Source organism: Bidens hawaiensis, unplaced genomic scaffold (assembly GCF_021521415.1).
Source record: "Bidens hawaiensis isolate Kalapana, Puna unplaced genomic scaffold, B.hawaiensis_p1.1 tig00013193_1, whole genome shotgun sequence".
NCBI lineage: Eukaryota > Viridiplantae > Streptophyta > Magnoliopsida > Asterales > Asteraceae > Bidens > Bidens hawaiensis.
Window position 1 is genome coordinate 690,202 of NW_027492114.1, and position 18,866 is coordinate 709,067.

The following is an 18,866-nucleotide window of genomic DNA, read 5'->3' on the forward strand; positions in this document are numbered from 1 at the left end:
TTAATTCCCGCACTGTAAGGTAGGATTTCGTATAAAGAAACTAGTTTGTAATTAATTAGGTGACCGTAAGGGAACTTGATTTTTATTGCTGGTGTACATTAAAACTTATTAGAAATCCATAGGTGTCTCTTGAGAAGGGTCAGGGTTCCTGTTCGGGTTTTCTCTTAAGCGTCTATTTTTCGATCCCAGTTCCATAACTAAATATTTTCCCGGTTAATTGATAACTGAAACTTAGGAGATTCTAGCCTAGGTGGTTGTTTGTCATCATTTGAATTAAGTACAAGTTCTAAGTTTAGTCGTCTTTAGTTTCCTTAATTAGTTTAAATTAGTTTATTAGTAAAACCTCCCTTAAAAAAATAATAAATAAATAGTCGTGTCTGTAGTTGAGTCTAATTTAGCTAATTTACGTAATTAAAAGAGTCTCGTGGGTTCGATATCCGGACTTACTTAGTTGTACTAGAGTCGACCGGTTCACTTGCCGGTTAGTAGTTTAGTTAAATTTAAGAGTCTAGAATTTATTACCGAGTGTCTAGATTAGCATGTTTTTATATAACTACTTTTAGCAAATCATTGGGCCAAGGGGGAGGCCCAATAACTTTAGGCCGCACCCCCCATGTGTTTATTATTAATCTGTTTCTTTAACATTAAGTAATGTGATATATTTCCATTCCATTTTCCAGAAAAGTAAACACTCAAACCTGTAGTTCTATCAAAGTATAAGCTAAACTCAAAGGTATTACAATTACTTGATCAATTTTAGGCATGTTTAAGCATGTTTAATTCCATATAAACATAATATGGTTACCAAAAATCATTCCTAACCATGCAAAAATCCTAATAATTGTTATAAACATGTTTTGATCATACACATGGTTAGGAATCAGAATCATACTCTTTTTTTTGGCCATAAACACGAATAAAAGGGTTTAAATGACGTTTTTACGGTTCAAAAGTTCGGTTTAATACCCTAGCCGAAACCTTAAGTTCCGAGGCTGCCATATTGATGAAACATTTTGGTTTGTGATATAGGACCTGTACTTAGCTTATATAAGAGCACGAGAACCTGGAAATTGGATTAAGAGAGTAAAAACGGGCAAAAACCGCAAAGGTAATGTCAAAATGCTCGATTACGGTCTGTTTAGGATTCTATTTTGATGTGCTTATTTTTATGTTATAAAATTTTGCAGGAACATCAGGGACCATATGATTGAGTCCCTGTCCAAATTTGGTAATTTTTCGACTATCCGAGAATATTTGGCGAATTTATTACCGAATTGGAACGTTTATTTGGGAAAAATACTTAAAATGATTAAAAATTATGAAATTTTGTGGGGAAATCAGATTTGGTATAACATGATCACATATGAAATTTTTGGTCATTTTGAAAACCCTAAATATGTTTTGTGGATTCGCGTTTATTCGAGATTTCATTGTCGTTTTTGGCTCGAAAAGGATAATTGGCAAGGTTGTAAGTTTCTGGAAATTTTATAGGTTATTTTGGGTTATTTTTTGTTCACTCTGAAATTTTGTCGGAATTTTTATAAATCATTTGGTATAAGTGGACGATTTTCGAGCTAAATATAGCAGACAAAATGAATTTTTATAAATTAATAAATCAGTACATAATGCTAGCTAAATTTTTATAAAAATCTACATATTTTAATTGACAGGTGGATAAATTTTCATAATTTAATGATTAATGGGTAATTAATTATACTAATTTGAAGATTAAACAAATTCAATTCTAATAAAAGCCGACAAGTTCGTGATTGACGAACCTGTTGTAATATCATAACATCAAGAGTGATAAAAAACCATATTTTTGGATTAATTAAGTAAAACGAACTTTTTGTGAGAAATTTGGACAATTTGGATGAATTGTGCGCGTATTTCTCCAAACCCAACTGAATAAACGGAAACGAGCCCTGTAGCGAATCCAGACACCTAAACTGTGATCTTTCTTTATAACTTAATCATTTTATCAATCAACACGTTTCCCCAACCTTACATCCCCATAACTGTTCTCTAAACGCATAAACGAACAACTTGGCCCAGCTGGTGAAACGGGGAAACCGAGCCAAGTTCGGTTTTAAGTATTAGACATTGAACAACATAACAATCTAAGCCTTTGATACTTTCTGGGCGTAACAGCTATAACCAGACTAAATATACAACCCAGTCTAGTATAAAGATTATAATAATATTAAAATATTAATATTATTATAATATTGATTATAGGGACTAGTGATAACGAGTCAAACAAACTACGAGCTGACGTGCTACTGAATACCGATTAAACCGTGAGTTTCATGAACCCACTTTTAAAATGCTTTTACGAACTTTTGGGTGAAAAACATGTTGATACATTTCTATATATACTCTGAACTGTTTGATGATGGGAATGAAGATATATAGATATGTATCAACATGTTTTTCACCCCAAAAGTTCGTAAAAGCACTTTAAAAGTCCCTACGAACACAGTGATTAACTTCGAACACAGTGAAAGATATGCATCAACATGTTTTTCACCTCAAAAGATATGTATTAACATGTTGATACATATCTATATATACTCTGCAGTTTAACATACAAAAGTCCCCACGAACGTAGTGATTAACTTCGAGTCGGTGGTTTGTGAATAGTACTATTGGTTTGACAAACCCAAACGGGGCCAGCATGGTTTGCTGAGACCTTATCCCGTTTGCACATGACCATAATTATACAAACACGCTATGTAGTGTTAGACATGGCTACTCGGGGCATGTTGTGGGCGGAAGGGGGGCCATAGTGGTTGATTGAGCGTGGGAAATGGAGGCATGCAGCACGAACAGTCAAGGCTTAACTGTAGCTTAGCATAATTACATCATAAACATGCAAACAAACGTACTTGCGACGTACATACAGACATACTTGCGTATTTACAAACTATGATTGTTATACGCACAATTGATTTCTTGAAACTCGTGAAACTCACCAACTACTTGTAGTTGACCCGTTTTAACATGTTTTTTTAGGTATACCGGACTTGGACTAGAAAGTCAATGTGCTACGTGTTTAACTTGCGATCAATGCTGGGTGAATTGATGCAAGTGTGCTAGTAAGATGTAAAGCCGCTTAACGGGCTGAATTTAGTTTGTGTCACCTAGTTGTAAACAAAGTTAGATCGATGTAAAATATTGTAAATTAGTTTGTGTTGTTCTTTATAAACAATGTGGTTGATACCAGAGGTGTCTATTACATTTCCGTTTTACGCTTCCGCAATTTGCTAAATGGGGTGTGACGTCACTATGTCACAATAATGCTGAAAATGAATCACTATGAAAGTATCTTAATCAATGTGATTTCATGTTTGGATCTTTTCTTAAAAAGGGTCGCTTGTTTTAAAACAGCTGAAATTTGATTCCAAAATATGTTAAATCTACTGAAGGCTAGATAGGTAAATTATTTTTGTTTTAGTTTTTATCCTAATTTTATTTTTAATTTTATTTTTTTTACCTCATGTCTACTCGTGTCGAAACAAATGACTTTAAGAAATCATTTTTACATGAATCGGGATTGGTTTTAGATCAAGAAACTTTGATGACTGCTGGTTTTGATTAGTGGGACATTTTGTTTGGGCCAACGGGTTCTACTGTCGTGTGTTCTCGGCCCAAGATAGTTGCTCTCGGTCCATATGTGCTCTCAATCCAGATTGATGTGTCTCGGAAGTTTGAAAGGTACTCATTGCACATCATCAGTCATTCTTGAAACTTACAAACACTCAAGAACTTTCATCTTCCACAATCTTCCAAGATCTTCCGAAATCAAAAACTATCTAATCACCCATTATCCATCTTTTCATGTTTTCATCTATGCTATTATGCAAAAATCCTTAAGAGAGGTAAGAAAATCTAGCCAATATCTATCTTTGATTCTTGGGTATGATGGTTTTGAGGTAACAATGACTCGATCGGTCCATGATTTTAGTATGTCTTTTCGGTTTCTTCTTGAAGTTACTGATTGTTTTCTGAGTTTTTGAATGAAGATGCAGGTTTGGTCATCAATGGTGATTGGTAAAATGGGAAGATGATGGATCGTGTCCATGTATTTTTGTTGGAGATTGACCGAAATCTCTTGGTCAACCAGAGAATTCCTTGGTCAACTGACATCTCAAGGAGCTCTCGATCAAACCTTGACCAAGAATCCATCTGTTCAACCGAAAACAAATCATATTCGATGTTTATGAGTCGATTGAACCTAAGAACTTCTATTATTTTGTTTAATCAAAGGCATGAGTATCTACATTTATTGGCAAGTAGCATGACTTGTGCTGGATTGTTAGCCGGCCTCAATATTTCGGGAATAGAGGCACTAAATAAGACACTCAACTTCCAAGTATTTCTTTCGAAACCATGGTATATACACGGGGGAAGAAGGTATAAAGGAATGGATGTTGATCAATCAAGCTGGGAAACAAATCCCACTCCAGAAAAGGATATATCAAGTGGCGGCTGGGAAGCTGCTAAATCTGACCGAGCTCAACAGACGAATACTGCGGATGCATGTTAAAGGGCTAAGGTTGATATTCTAACGATAGATGGAATCAAGCAATAATCCAAGGGAGAGACTGTTGGGTCGTATTTTTTGGTTTATGCTTTGTAGTAATGGGCTTAGTTGGGCTTGTGCATGTAAACCGAGATCATTTGATCTCGGTGGCTTTAGTTTGTTTTGGGCCTAGTTGGTAGTCTATATATAGGATATGAGTTTACTATTATAGGGTTGTTCGTTCAAATATATCGATCATCCGTGTAAGTTGTTAAGGGCTTAAACACCCGACGTATCAATATACATGTGCTTTGAAGCATATTCATCGTGATTGTTTGTGTTTGTGTTGGCTTTATAGAATCGGCTTGGTGATTAGTTTCCACCTAATTATTGAGTTATTTGGTATCACATTGAAAGATCCTTTCTTGGTACTTACAACTATGTAGAGGCCGTGCTTGTAATATTTATTAAAGTTTTATTTCATCCAATGTAGGTGCTGGAAAACATTCTCCATGCCAACGGTTTCGCGTACTATACCCTGGAGAATGCAACCAATGACAAGACGGAGGATATTTTCTTCTGTCATAATAAGTCACATAAGATGTAGCGTGCGTTCCCCGAGGTATTGTTGATTGACACGACGTACAACAACAACATGTACGACTGGTCGTTGGTTCAATTTATCGGTGTAACGTCGACATCATAGTCATTTTGTATCGCCCACGCGTTTCTGACCAGGGAAAGGCAGAGGAACTTCACCTGGGCTCTTGAGAAACTTAAAGAAATGCTCGATGATTGTATAGAGCCACGCGTGATACTAACTGACGCGGGCCAAGCCCCAATGAACTCCCGCGACGCAGTCTTCCTTAATGCCAACAAAAATTTATGTAGGTGGCACATATCCGAGAATATAAAGAAAAAATTTAAGAGTCTTTATAGGATGGATATGGGGATGGACATCACGTACTGGTGGAAAGTCTTGTATCAGTCTCCGACGATACAACTGTTCGACAATCATTGCATGGATATGGAACGTCATTTAGTACAGTATGACAGAGAAGGTGAGTCTTTCATATCAGTTGACAGCTTTAATAGTCTAGACGGACATCTTATTAACATTTCCCTTTACATTTTCAGAGGTCTGGCAATACATTCGTAACAACTGGCTGGATCCATACAAACACAAGTTTGTAGCTTGCTGGATCGACGAACGGCGAAACTACAGCGAGCACACAACAAACTGAGTTGAGAGCCAGCACGCTAATCTGAAAAGGTACCTTAACGGAACCAACAAGTCGCTCGACACCATTGCGAGGCATGTCCTTCAAATGGTTAACGGTCAGATGAAAGAAATCGGTGCATCGTTTCAAGACTCCCGTTCCAAAGTCATGGAAGAACATCGGTAGCACGCCTGGTTAAAAAAGCTATTAAATAGGGTGTTGATTAAGGCTCTGAAACTACTTGTGAACGAGTATAATTTGATACACAAGATGCGTGATGGCGGAGCTTCATGCGACCACTATTTGTTTTCGTCTTCGGGGTTGCGGTGTGCTTATCGGCTGGAGGGATACATAGTTAACGACATGTGTATCCCAATAAAGGATGTAGACCCGTTCTGTAGGAGGCTTAATTTTGGTCCAGCCTATCCGCAGAACGAAGAGCCAGACTATGAAGCAGGTCTAGAATACATCAGAAATACGCTTTCGTCCATAAAGAACCGTAATCAAAAGAAAAGTTTCTTCTCGAAGATCATGTCTGCTCTTCCAGGGAGATCTAAAAAGAAGAACCAAAAGAAGAGAGAATCCTCGGGGGCTTCCCAAAAAACTAGATCCCCCGAGGCACAGATCATACACACCCTCTCCAGATCTCCCCAGACATAGCTCCTACACCCCCTCCTCGTCACAGTTGCCCACACATGTAACCCCCAACCCCTCGCTGTCTCGTTCGTTGTCCCAGTCTTAATCGCGGTTTAAAATTCCGAGTATACGACCTAGGAGCACACAACGTACGAGAGCTCACATCGGGTTTCCTTTAATGGATTCTCCAACGCAAGTACCAGTGATAGAAAGGTTTAATAGCGTCATTCCCAGCTGGGCATAGCCGTTCGTCTCAGACATCAAAGACGTAAGCCTAGACGGTAACTGCGGTTTCTGAGCAATCGTCGTGGGTTTGGGGAGGCATCAGAGATACTGGCAGGATGTTAGGCGTGGATATATGAACGAGCTGGACACGAACGAAGGGTGGTGGAGGGCGATGTTCAGGAGAGAGGATGGTCGTTTGTAGGATATGGTTCGTTCCAGGCAAGATTACTTCGACACGGTTAGACCGGCGCCAGAGAATCGTTGGTTTGGCGTGCCCGCTCACGGGCACCTGTGTGCTCAGACATACGGGTGCGTGTTAGTTAATCTACACGGCAGTGCCACGGAATCTTATTGGCCGTTGAGAATCAGTCCAGACTTGATTCCGAATCCACATGTTATATGCATCGCTAATGGGGGAGGTAATCATTGGATATATATCAAACTAGAAGAGGATTTTCCAATGCCGCCGCGTGACCGTAACTGGGAAAGAAACGCGCAAGCAGCAGCGCTCGAATGGAAAACACATTATGAATAACGTTGAGCGAGTACAAACAGATAAGCCAGGCTTGGTACAGGACAACCCCTACCGTTAATCTAGATTGAAAGTTATAATAGCATTTGTATCAACGTATATGTATAGACACGCGCACACACACACACATTATACACACACACACATATTGAAATTTATTTGACAATGTTGGTTTAACAATAATAAAAATAATAACGTTTTTCTCCTCTCATGCTGTCTGTTTTCCCAAATAAGCCCTGCAACTGAACGCCTTTTACCAAATTTCAAATCTGTTCTTGCTCCAACATCATTCAAATCTCTAACCAAGCGAGCTGACTACGAGAAGCAATAATATTAATAAATAATAATAATAATAACAATAATAATTAATAATAAATACTAATAATAAAAATAATAATAATATTAATAATAATAAATAAATAATAATAACAGAAATATTAAAAATCATAATTAATAATAAATACTAATAATATAAATAATAATATTAATATTAATAAATAATAATAATAATTAATAATAATAGTAAAAATAACAATAATAATTAATAATAAATACTTATATAATAATAATAATAATAATAATAATAATAATAATAATAATAATATATTAGGCCTCTTATGGGAAGACACCTCCTTATAAGGGGCCTAATACGACGCGCATAGCGCTATAAGCAGCATATTAGCCCCCTTATACGGAGGCGTCTGCCCATCTGACCCCCATTATTATTATTATTTTCAAATTTTAAACACACACACGAGCATCCTTACACCCGAGCATCCTTGCATCCGAGCATTCCGAGCACGAGCTTTGATCGGACCGACACCGACACGACACCGCACGAGCCTCACGTGGACTAACACCGACACAAGGTATTTTTTTTAATGATGATGATATGCTGATGATCTGATGATGATGTTGATATGATGATGATGATTACGATGATGGTGAAATACGACGGCTGGATTCAGGCCATTTTGAGGCTAGATTCCGGCCGTCGGGTTTACTGGGAAGGTCATTGGCGGCGTATATCACTATACGTCGCCTCTGATTGTTTTGTATATTTTTTAATTTATTATTATTATTATTGTTATTATTATTGTTACTGTTATTATTATTTATTATTATTATTATTATTTATTTATTATTATTATTGTTAATTATTTTTTGTTATCATTCTTTATGTATTATTATTATTATTATTATTATTATAGATGGAGGACGATTAGATTGAGATAGAGCTTGAGCATTAGTAGGGGCGAGGCCAGGGCCGGGGGGTCTCGCAGCCGATAGAAGGTGACGGCGTATTGGTCGGGTACCCACATTTTCAGTTTCCAGAGGGTAGCGACGATGATATCCGCTAGAGGCACCTACGACAGACGACCCTATTTTTCAACACGGTCGCCCTTGTTTTACAACACGGTCATCTGTTGGCCGTTTTTGGAGTCCTGTGATGCTCAGGAGCGCGCGGCTGAGTACGTCGCAGACGATACGCCCTAGATCCGGTGCTTCAGTATGGCTCGATCAGCGCACCGGGAGCTAACACTGGAGGTTTACTCCACGATATGTGTTAGGTATGTATATCTTCTTAATTATGTTATTATTATATTATATTATGTTATGTTATGTTATGTTATGTTATGTTATGTTATTTCAGGCCGCATGCGTCGGGTACGCCAAAGATTTGGATGAGGGAGCCAGGCGCCGAAACGACACGTGTGGAGATTTCTTTCCGCATGTTCGGGTTGGGCGTCCACCTTTCCATGGAGAAGTTCGCGGTGGCTCTGGGCTTATACACAGATGAGGAGGTACGCTTCCCGATCTACACGCAGAGCATCCACAATATGGCGGATGACGACCTACGGATATGATGGAGCGCCATCAGTGACGAGCCGTTCAGGAGAGGGCCTTGGCCACGAAGGCCAAGGTCTCAGCCATTAGGGACCCGCTGCACATGTACATTCCTAAAGTGTATTATATTATATTATATTATATTATATTATATTATATTATATTATATTATATTATATTATATTATATTATATTATATTATATTATATTATATTATATTATGCAGGTATCTACACAGGTTGATTGCGACGTCCATCTCGGGTCGCAATCAGGAGCGAAGCACTGCAGCCTCCACGACCTGTTTTTTTAGGTGTCTGCGATCGTCACGGCTTGCAACCTCGCTAGGGGGTTTGCAGACTACTTTTCCAGCTATTACCACATGTAGGCACGAGGGTCCTTGATGGGTGGCATGTACGTCACCCAGCTTGCGATCTCTCTGGGCCATGGAGCCCTGGTGGACGGCCGGGTTATCCCATCGACCCTTCCGTGCCCACTGGACCGTAGTCGTTGCACTAGCATGCACATTGTGCATTCGTTCGACGGGCCCAACAGCCCGTACGACCGAATGGTGGCTTGGGTGGGGGCATATGCCCCTTACGTCCCGTTGGCTTTAGTCCAGCCTCCCCCGCTCACGGCACCTAAGGTGTATATCGTTGATCCGCATATCAACGCGGGGGAGGGGGCCAGCGGGGATTCGGACGATGGTGGTGACGTACATGGGGATCCGGACGCACATGAGGTACGTTTTAATATATTATTATTTTACGGTTTCTTTAAATTCGTTTGCTTATTAAACGTATTTTTATTGTTTTGTTGTTAGCCGCCGCCGCAGCACGTTCTACGTACATATCGCGCGGTGCGTTTGGTCCCTCCACCGACGCCAGGTTGCGGGCCGTTGAGAGCCGGTCGCTACGCACGGAGCAGGGGATGCTACGACAAGAGCAGGGGATGATGCAGATGACGCACCAGATTAGCTGGATTATTCGCTATCTGGCGGCGCAGCAGTCAAGAGAGCACTACCCCGTGCCCCCCACCCGTCCCTGTTTTAACCACGAGGCGAGCACGTCTGACGTGAGACACGGACGGGGCGACGACGCGGACGCCGCTCGTGAGGGGTCGGGGGCCAGTGCATGGTAGACGACGACGACAATGTCGGCAACGCGACGTTTAGGGCCCCCGACGACTTTGAGTTCGGGGTTTCATGTAGATTTTTATGTTTTATTTGTTGTAAATACTTTTATTTGTATATTTTATGTATATAATACTTGTTTTGGTGTATATATGTGTTAATTGTTTTGTCCAAACTTTTACCAAACGATCTGACTATGAGATGCAATTATTTATTAATATTAAAAACACTTTATTATTTTATTAATATAATATAAAAAACAATTTATTTATTTTATCAATTTATCATTAAAAACATAAAAAACAAAATGACATACAACTTTACATGCAATTTTTCAACTTACTCGATATGAACCGAGTGTACTCATCACTTAAACAAGACAAAACTTTTGGGTTTCCATATTTTGACCCTATCGATGAATATTGTTTGTCGGATTGTTGGGATGGTGGTCACTTATCAATGCTTAGTGACAATGGATATATGTTGAAGTGAAGACAACTATGTCCATTTTCTTAAATAAGCTTTGCAACTGAACGCCCTTTGTCAAATTTCAAATCTTTAATAATAATAATAATAATAATAATAATAGCAAAAGAAAAGAAAACAAAGAAAAAAAAGGGAAAAAAAATATAATAAGGCAAATTTGATGGGTTTTTCTAGAAAATCCACCAATACGCTGCGTATAGTCTTCTACGTGACGTATTGGTCAGTTTTTTTTAGCAAAAAGGGGTAGTGCCCCTAAAAAAACCCGTATATTAAGTGTGCTAATTATTCCTTTTTATTGACTTTCGCGGTGACGTTTATTGATTGCTTTCCACATCCACTACCTTTAGTGATTAGACTTTGGTTATCAAGTATAGAATTGGCCAAGTCATAATGAATGGAGTTAAATTCAGTTGTGAACATTATTATTTTGGCCATTATTCACGTTGTATCATAAATGTGTACATAGTTAGGTAGATACGTATTTATTCATGTCTAAGGACATATATGGGTGTTATTTACTCATATATGCATGTATTCTCATATAATGATTTTGAGTCTCACGTGAGGTTTAGTATACATAGGTGATATTTGGTAGTCTCTTAATGATTCTGTTAAAATATTATTTTTAAATCAGTAAGAGGTAGAATGTGTTTGATTCATTAAAAGAAATCTATTTAACGGGTACGTTTAAAAAACATGCTGAATTTAGATCTCTTAATAATTCAATAGATGATAGCCAATTAAACAGCTCCAAAGTCCGGTTAAGCTAATAAGTGGTAATAGTGTAACGGGCCTATCAAGTATCAACTCATTTTGGTCGACAAAATATTTATTCTATTTTGGCATTACAGGGCTTCAACAATTTAGTTAAGCTAGTATCTTATTGGTGGATTATTATGTCACATATCAACATACACTTGTCATCATTTAATTGGTGTGAGACAAAAAGAAAATTGGGGTAGATTTTAGGCGTGTTTCTATGCTTAACGAATTGATAAGGCTCTGCATTACCATACGTAAGAAACTATTGGACATACCTCATAACTAATATCATTAAGGTATCTTCTTTAGCAATTCCATTCACACGTACATCAGGTTGTTATTTGTGCTTTAATCAAACAATTCAATAAAAAAAACATTGTTAAAAGTGACCGAACCATACCTCATTATAAATCTGACAAGACTAATTATCTTATATCAACTTTTAAAATGTATATATAAGCACCTTGATGGATTTCCATACAAACATCGATCTTCATGACAAAACTTTATTTAAAAAGATGGATACATGCATGTAAATTACTTGGTGTTTCTTCAAATATTAATGAAAAAAGAAGCACAAAGGGTGAAGTTTTGAAAGGAATTAAGACAAGATTGAAAGAAAATTTGGAGGCCAGAAAAGGCCATAGTATTTGTGTGATTAAGAATATTGTTGATGTACTAAAAAAAGAAAGAGAGATGTAGCAAACAAAAGACTGGTTCAAGTTTCCATTCCTACAATCCCTCTCAATGTTTCCTCTGTCTCTAGATTCCCTTTGTATCTCCCTAAACTTTCGGTTTGATCAATCACCGAAAGACCCACCCGTCCTCCTTCCTTTTTGCTCTCTCGGTTCCTCCCTCCGACCATCCCAATGGGGAACTGTTGTTCCCAAGCTCAGCCTCAAGATCAATCAGAACCTGAAGCTCAGAAATGCTTAAAAGGCGGAGACACCGCAAATGATCACGAAAGCACACCACCTAAGACAACCACCGCTCCTGCGCCAGCTAAAACAACCGCCCCTGCCGCTCAACCTGCAAAGAAATCGCCTATCGGGACAGTCCTGGGCCGCCCCATGGAAGATATTCGATCTCTTTACACCATAGGCAAAGAGCTTGGCAGGGGCCAATTTGGTGTCACCCATTTATGCACTTGCAAGACTTCAGGAAAACAGTTTGCTTGCAAAACCATTGCTAAGCGAAAACTTGCCAATAAAGAGGACGTTGAGGATGTGAGGAGGGAAGTGCAAATCATGCATCATTTGGCCGGACAGCCTAATATTGTCGAGTTAAAGGGGGCATTTGAGGACAAACACTCTGTGCATTTGGTCATGGAGTTGTGCGCTGGTGGCGAGCTCTTTGACCGAATCATCGCCAAGGGCCATTACACGGAGAGGGCTGCAGCATCGTTGCTCCGGACCATTGTTAGAATCGTTCATACCTGCCATACCATGGGTGTTATTCATAGAGATCTTAAACCCGAAAACTTTCTTCTTTTAAACAAGGATGAAGATGCTCCCCTTAAAGCTACAGACTTTGGCCTTTCTGTGTTCTACAAACAAGGTTAATATGATCTCAAATAAATTCTAGCACGTGCGGTTGATTAATATAGCGCGTTTAAAATGGGATGTCGGGACGTTTTTGAGGAAAAACAATATAAGATTTGCCTTACAACTTCAAAATACAATCATACTAACTTTCTATAATTGTATGCATCTGCTCATGTAACCCAATGACCACATGGCAGGTGAAGTATTCAAAGACATTGTGGGAAGCGCGTATTATATCGCACCCGAAGTCTTGAAAAGAAAATATGGACCAGAAGTTGATATCTGGAGCATAGGGGTCATGTTATATATTCTTCTAAGTGGAGTTCCTCCTTTCTGGGCAGGTGATTTTGTTAATTAGCTAGGATTAGTATTCAATGAAGAGTTTGCTTATAAGTGATAATTAATTAAATATGTGATTACAGAATCTGAGCATGGCATATTCAATGCAATATTGCGTGGGCACATCGATTTCACGAGTGATCCTTGGCCTTCAATATCTCCTCAGGCGAAGGATCTTGTAAAGAAGATGCTAACTTCAGATCCAAAGAGTAGGCTGACAGCCCATCAAGTTCTTTGTACGTACTTATCAAAGTCTATTAAACCATGTAAATTACTGCAGCGACACACAGATTCATAAATTTTTTCTATGTTTTTCAGCTCATCCCTGGATTGTGGAAGATGGAGAAGCACCTGATAAACCACTTGGCAATGCTGTTCTTGGCAGACTAAAACAATTTAAAGCTATGAATAACTTTAAAAAAGTTGCACTTCGGGTACGTACAAGATCATTCTCTCGCAAATATCTTTAGTTACTCGTTAGACCATCTTCAAGCCAAACCCCGCGAAGGCACCCATAAACACGCCTAATCAGCTTCCACATAGATTTCCTCTCATTCTTTAAAAAATACTCATTTTTTCCTCTGCACTACTAATATCCTTACATTTTCACGGCATTACCATTTTTTACGTTTATATATTTTCAATAATCAAAGTGTTTTTTTTTACATCAAATCAAGCTATTTATTAAAAAATATGTAATAACTTGTTATAAAAAAAATACTTTATTAGTAAACTTATGTGTTACAAAAACAGCCTGACGATTTTATTGAATGATAATCTTCAAAAATACAAAGAATACCTGATTTGTATCTTCAGGTTCTAAAGAGAAAGTAACCAGTATTGAAGAATAAACGTATCTCCCTTAGAAGGAACTAGAAGGTCTTGATAATATTTCACATAAAACTCACTAACGGGCCCACACTTAGGCAGGCTTCATCAACCAGCAACAGTCACTACTCCAGCCCATATCATCTTAATGGAGAAGCCCAAACAGCCCAAAAAAGCTCATATTATTAAACATGAAATAAATAAATAAATAAATAACACATTAGAAATTAAACTGGCACAACAAATAATAAGAGAATGAATTGTAGTTAAATGTTACCTTTCAACACCCCCCCCCCCCCCCCTCCCACAATTCATTTCTCGAACATGTCAGTCATGCCCAACTTTCCACACAAATAATCATGTTGAACAGGGAATAAACCCTTAGTAAACACATCTGCCAGTTGGTCTCCAGTTTTTGTTTTAACCACTTGAATAATACCAGCCGAGATTCTTTCTTGCAAATAAAACAAATCAACTTCAAAATGTTTAGTTCGGTCATGAAAGACCGGATTAGCTGCAATAGATATAGCTGCGGAATTATCACAAAGCATTTTAACCGTAAAGTCACATTTACTTTTAATTCTTTTAACAAGTTTATCAACCAAACGATCTCACCAGCTGCAGAACACATCGGTCTATACTCGGCTTCAGCTGAAGACCTCGAAACAGTTAATTGCTTTTTACTCTTCCAAGAAACAAGAGAGTTTCCAAGTAATATGCAATATCCTGTCACGGACCTTCTGCTATTTAAACACTTAGCCCAGTCAAAGTCGGCAAAGGCTTGTAAATCAAAATTTCCTTCTTTACTTATCAGCATACCCCGCCCAGGTGATTTTTTTCAAATACCTTAAAAGTCTCATAGCCAGCTTTTAATGTGAACTTGTTGGACTGTGCATATATTGACTCAAGAATTGAACAGAATATGAAATATCTGGACGTGTGTGTGACAAGTAAATAAGTTTGCCAATCAATTTTTGATATTTGGATATGTTCTCCAAAGGAGAACAATCCTTTGCGCAAAAAGTAGTCACAATATGATTCTGTTCAATGGGAGTATTAACAGGTTTGCAGCTTGTTAAACCAAACTCAACAAGTAGCTCCACGCAATACTTTCTTTGATTCAAACAAATTCCAAAAATCAGAATAAAGTACTTCTATTCCTAAAAAATATTTAAGTATACCAAGATCTTTAATGAGAAACTTGGTTGTCAACAATTCTTTCACATTATTAATTTCTTTTGTACCACTACCTGTGATGACAATGTCATCAACATATACTAAAAGTATAACAATAGCACTACCTAAGGTTCTACAAACAAGGAATGATCCAATTTACTTTGTTCAAAAACCAATTTCTAGTAGAACCCCGACTAATTTTTCATTCCACATTCTCGGGGCTTGTTTTAGCCCATACAAAGATTTTGTTAATTTGCACACTTAGTATCAGTTTAGAAAAATAACCCTCTGGTAATGTCATATAAACATCTTCATAAAGATCTCCAAACAAAAAAGCATTGTTAACATCAAGTTGAAAAAATGGCCAATTATTTTTAACAGCTAAAGAGATTACTGTCCTAACAGTAATCATTTTTACTACTGGTGAAAAAGTTTCACCAAAATCAATTCCTTCTCTTTGGTTAAAACCTTTCGCAACTAACCTAGCTTTATATCTTTCTATTTCACCATTAGACCTATATTTAATTTTATAAACCCATTTACAACCAATGGGTTTTCTTCCGGTTGGAAGATCTACAATTTCCAAGTATTATTCCTATTAAGAGCATTCATTTCTTCATTCATAGCATCAATCCAATTTTGGTTAGATATGCTTCCCTAAAATTTCTAGGTTCAAGAGTTTTATTTAACACAGAAGTAAAACAGAAATTTTCTTTTGACAATTTGGAGTAATTTAACACTTTTTCTAACCCATACTTAACCTTTCCCTCAACAACGTAGTCGTTTAGGGACTTAGGTAACCTGGACTCCCTAGAAAACCTCCTCATATTTTTTTGGTTATTGTTTTGAGTATTATTTTGATTACCCTCAGGAGCGATATTTTCTACATTTGTAGTTTCACTAGAAACTACCTCACTAGGCGTTTCATCAAGATTGAGAGGCTGCTGATCCACAATAATATCAACCCTGCCTTCAATCGGATGATTAGTCCTTGGTGGCTGGTTGTTCACTAGTGAAAGTACTGCCAGTTGCCCCCCCCACCCTTTATCATCGGGTGTATTTTCACTTGAGGAAAAAAGAGCGTCATCAGAAAACAAATCAAAAAAAATTCAAAGAATTAACAGAAACATCACCATTTTTTTCAAAATCATTTTGAAAAATACTATCTTTAAACGGGTAAACGGTTTCATAAAACTTTACATCCCTAGAGAAAAAAAATTGTTTAGTATCCAAATTCCACAACTTATATCCCTTTTTTTTAAAAGAATATCCCAAAAACACACACTTATCAGCTCTTTTTTCAAATTTATTAGTATTGTTTAAAATTGTACTAAAACAAAGACACCCAAAGTTCCTCAAGTGATTAAGAGAGGGCCGAAAACCAAACAAACACTCATATGGAGACTTACCTTCTAAAATAGAGATCCATCTATGGAGACACTCATATGGAGGCAAACACTCATACAACTGATCCATTTACTTTATCATAAGTGTCTCTTAGTTCTTCCCATACATTAAAGGCAAGTTCAGAATAAACTTGACCCACGTAAGGTTCATCACTAACAGAATTTAAAATCCATGTAAGCACAACAGAATTACACATATCTCACTGACCCGCAAACACCTCATCATCAACAGGTTTTAAACACCTACCATTAATAAACCCAACTTTATTTTTTACTTGTAAAGCAAGTTTCATAGCATTAGCCCAAACACGATAGTTCTCAGTTCCTTTAAGTTTCACATTAATAATAGATAAGGTGCATGAGTTGCTGGGATGAAGGTATAGAGGATTACTAGCTTCTATCTTACTAATCAAAGTTTCACTACTAGAAGCATCAGAATCACTCATTTTTATCAACTAGTATATAAACTCAAGCCTAATCAAGCACACAAGTGCACACACATAAACTAGTCAGAAGACTGATGCACTCACGCACCAATTAAACGAAGCACATAGATGATGCACAGGAAACCCTAGGATGCCTAGTGCAATAAAAACTACAACAAATTCAGCAATACTGGTCCCCCTAACCCAGCCAATTCATGCCTAATGCAATACAAATAAGCAATAACAGTATGTAAAAAAGAAAGGAACAATCTCACAGCGATAATCTCCACAGATGACTTGTAACCTTCACTTAGGGTTACAAATCTGAAAACCCTAACTCCAAAAAACAGAGAGTAACGAATCGCGGAAGAATGATGATCAGATCTGTATTGGCTCTGATGCCATGTTACAAAAACAGCCTGACGATTTTATTGAATGATAATCTACAAAAATACAAAGAATACCTGATTTGTATCTTCAGGTTCTAAAGAGAAAGTAACCAGTATTGAAGAATAAACGTATCTCCCTTAGAAGAAGGTCTTGATAATATTTCACATAAAACTCATCAACCAGCAACAGTCCACTGCTCCAGCCCATATCATCTTAATGGAGAAGCCCAAAAAAGCTCATATTATTAAACATGAAATAAATAAACAAAAAAACAACACATTAGAAAATTAAACTGGCACAACAAATAATAAGAGAATGAATTGTAGTTAAATGTTATCTTTCAACATTATGCATACTAATGGTTTTAAAACTTAAAATATTACAAATTTTTATTGTTTTACATATTTATTACATAACATAATATGTGTTGGAATGAATTTAAGTTTTGTTGGTTGTTTAAAAAAAAGTATTATGTAAGAGATTTATAAAAAAACGTAATGCTAATGCATAAACCAGCGTAAAAACCATTAATACACGCACACCACATAAATATAACATAAGAAATAAAAATAAAATCCAAAGCGGCCCCACCATGCCTGCCCTTGCTTGGTAGAACACGATAGGGGTGCAAGCAAGGGTCTATTGGAGAAGGTCTTGCCATGCGCAAGTTCGTGTTTCTTCAAATAAAAGGATGCCAATTAACTTGAGGAATATCTGATTTCAAGAGTATTTTTGGAATGAGCAGGTGATTGCAGGATGTCTTTCTGAGGAAGATATCATGGGACTTAAAAAGATGTTTAAAGGCATGGATTCTGATAACAGTGGAACAATAACACTTGAGGAACTGAAACAGGGACTATCTAAGCAAGGGGACAAGACTATCTGAATCCGAAGTCAAACAATTGCTGGAAGCTGTAAGACAACCAAATAACATCAGATTAATTTTTGTCACTTGATTTTCTTAATCGGCGCGGCCCAAAAACTAATTAATCTATTCCTTGAAAAATGTTAACAGGCTGATGCAGATGGGAACGGAACCATAGATTATGAAGAGTTCATAACAGCAACAATGCACCTGAATAGAATGGATAGAGAAGATCATCTGTACACTGCATTCCAGTACTTTGATAAAGATAACAGCGGGTATATGCACCGCCAATATTCAGGTTTGACATTTAAGAAAACAGTCGTTTGTAGTCCATAACAGGCCGGTTTCTTTATTGGCAGGTACATTACTATAGAAGAACTTGAGCATGCTTTACATGATTATGGAATGACTGATGACAGGGACATAAAGGAAGTTATATCTGATGTTGACTCTGATCATGTGAGTAACTTAAAAACTGTTAAAAGCTTGTTTTGCAAAGAAACAAATACGTACACACATATATTTAT

The 18,866-nt window shown here is 37.4% G+C and overlaps 1 pseudogene; it reads left to right on the plus strand.

The window, feature by feature from the left end:
• The first annotated feature begins 12,219 nt into the window (after positions 1-12,219).
• Positions 12,220-18,798, plus strand: LOC143543617 (calcium-dependent protein kinase 17-like; annotated as a pseudogene).
• Positions 18,799-18,866: the final 68 nt, after the last annotated feature.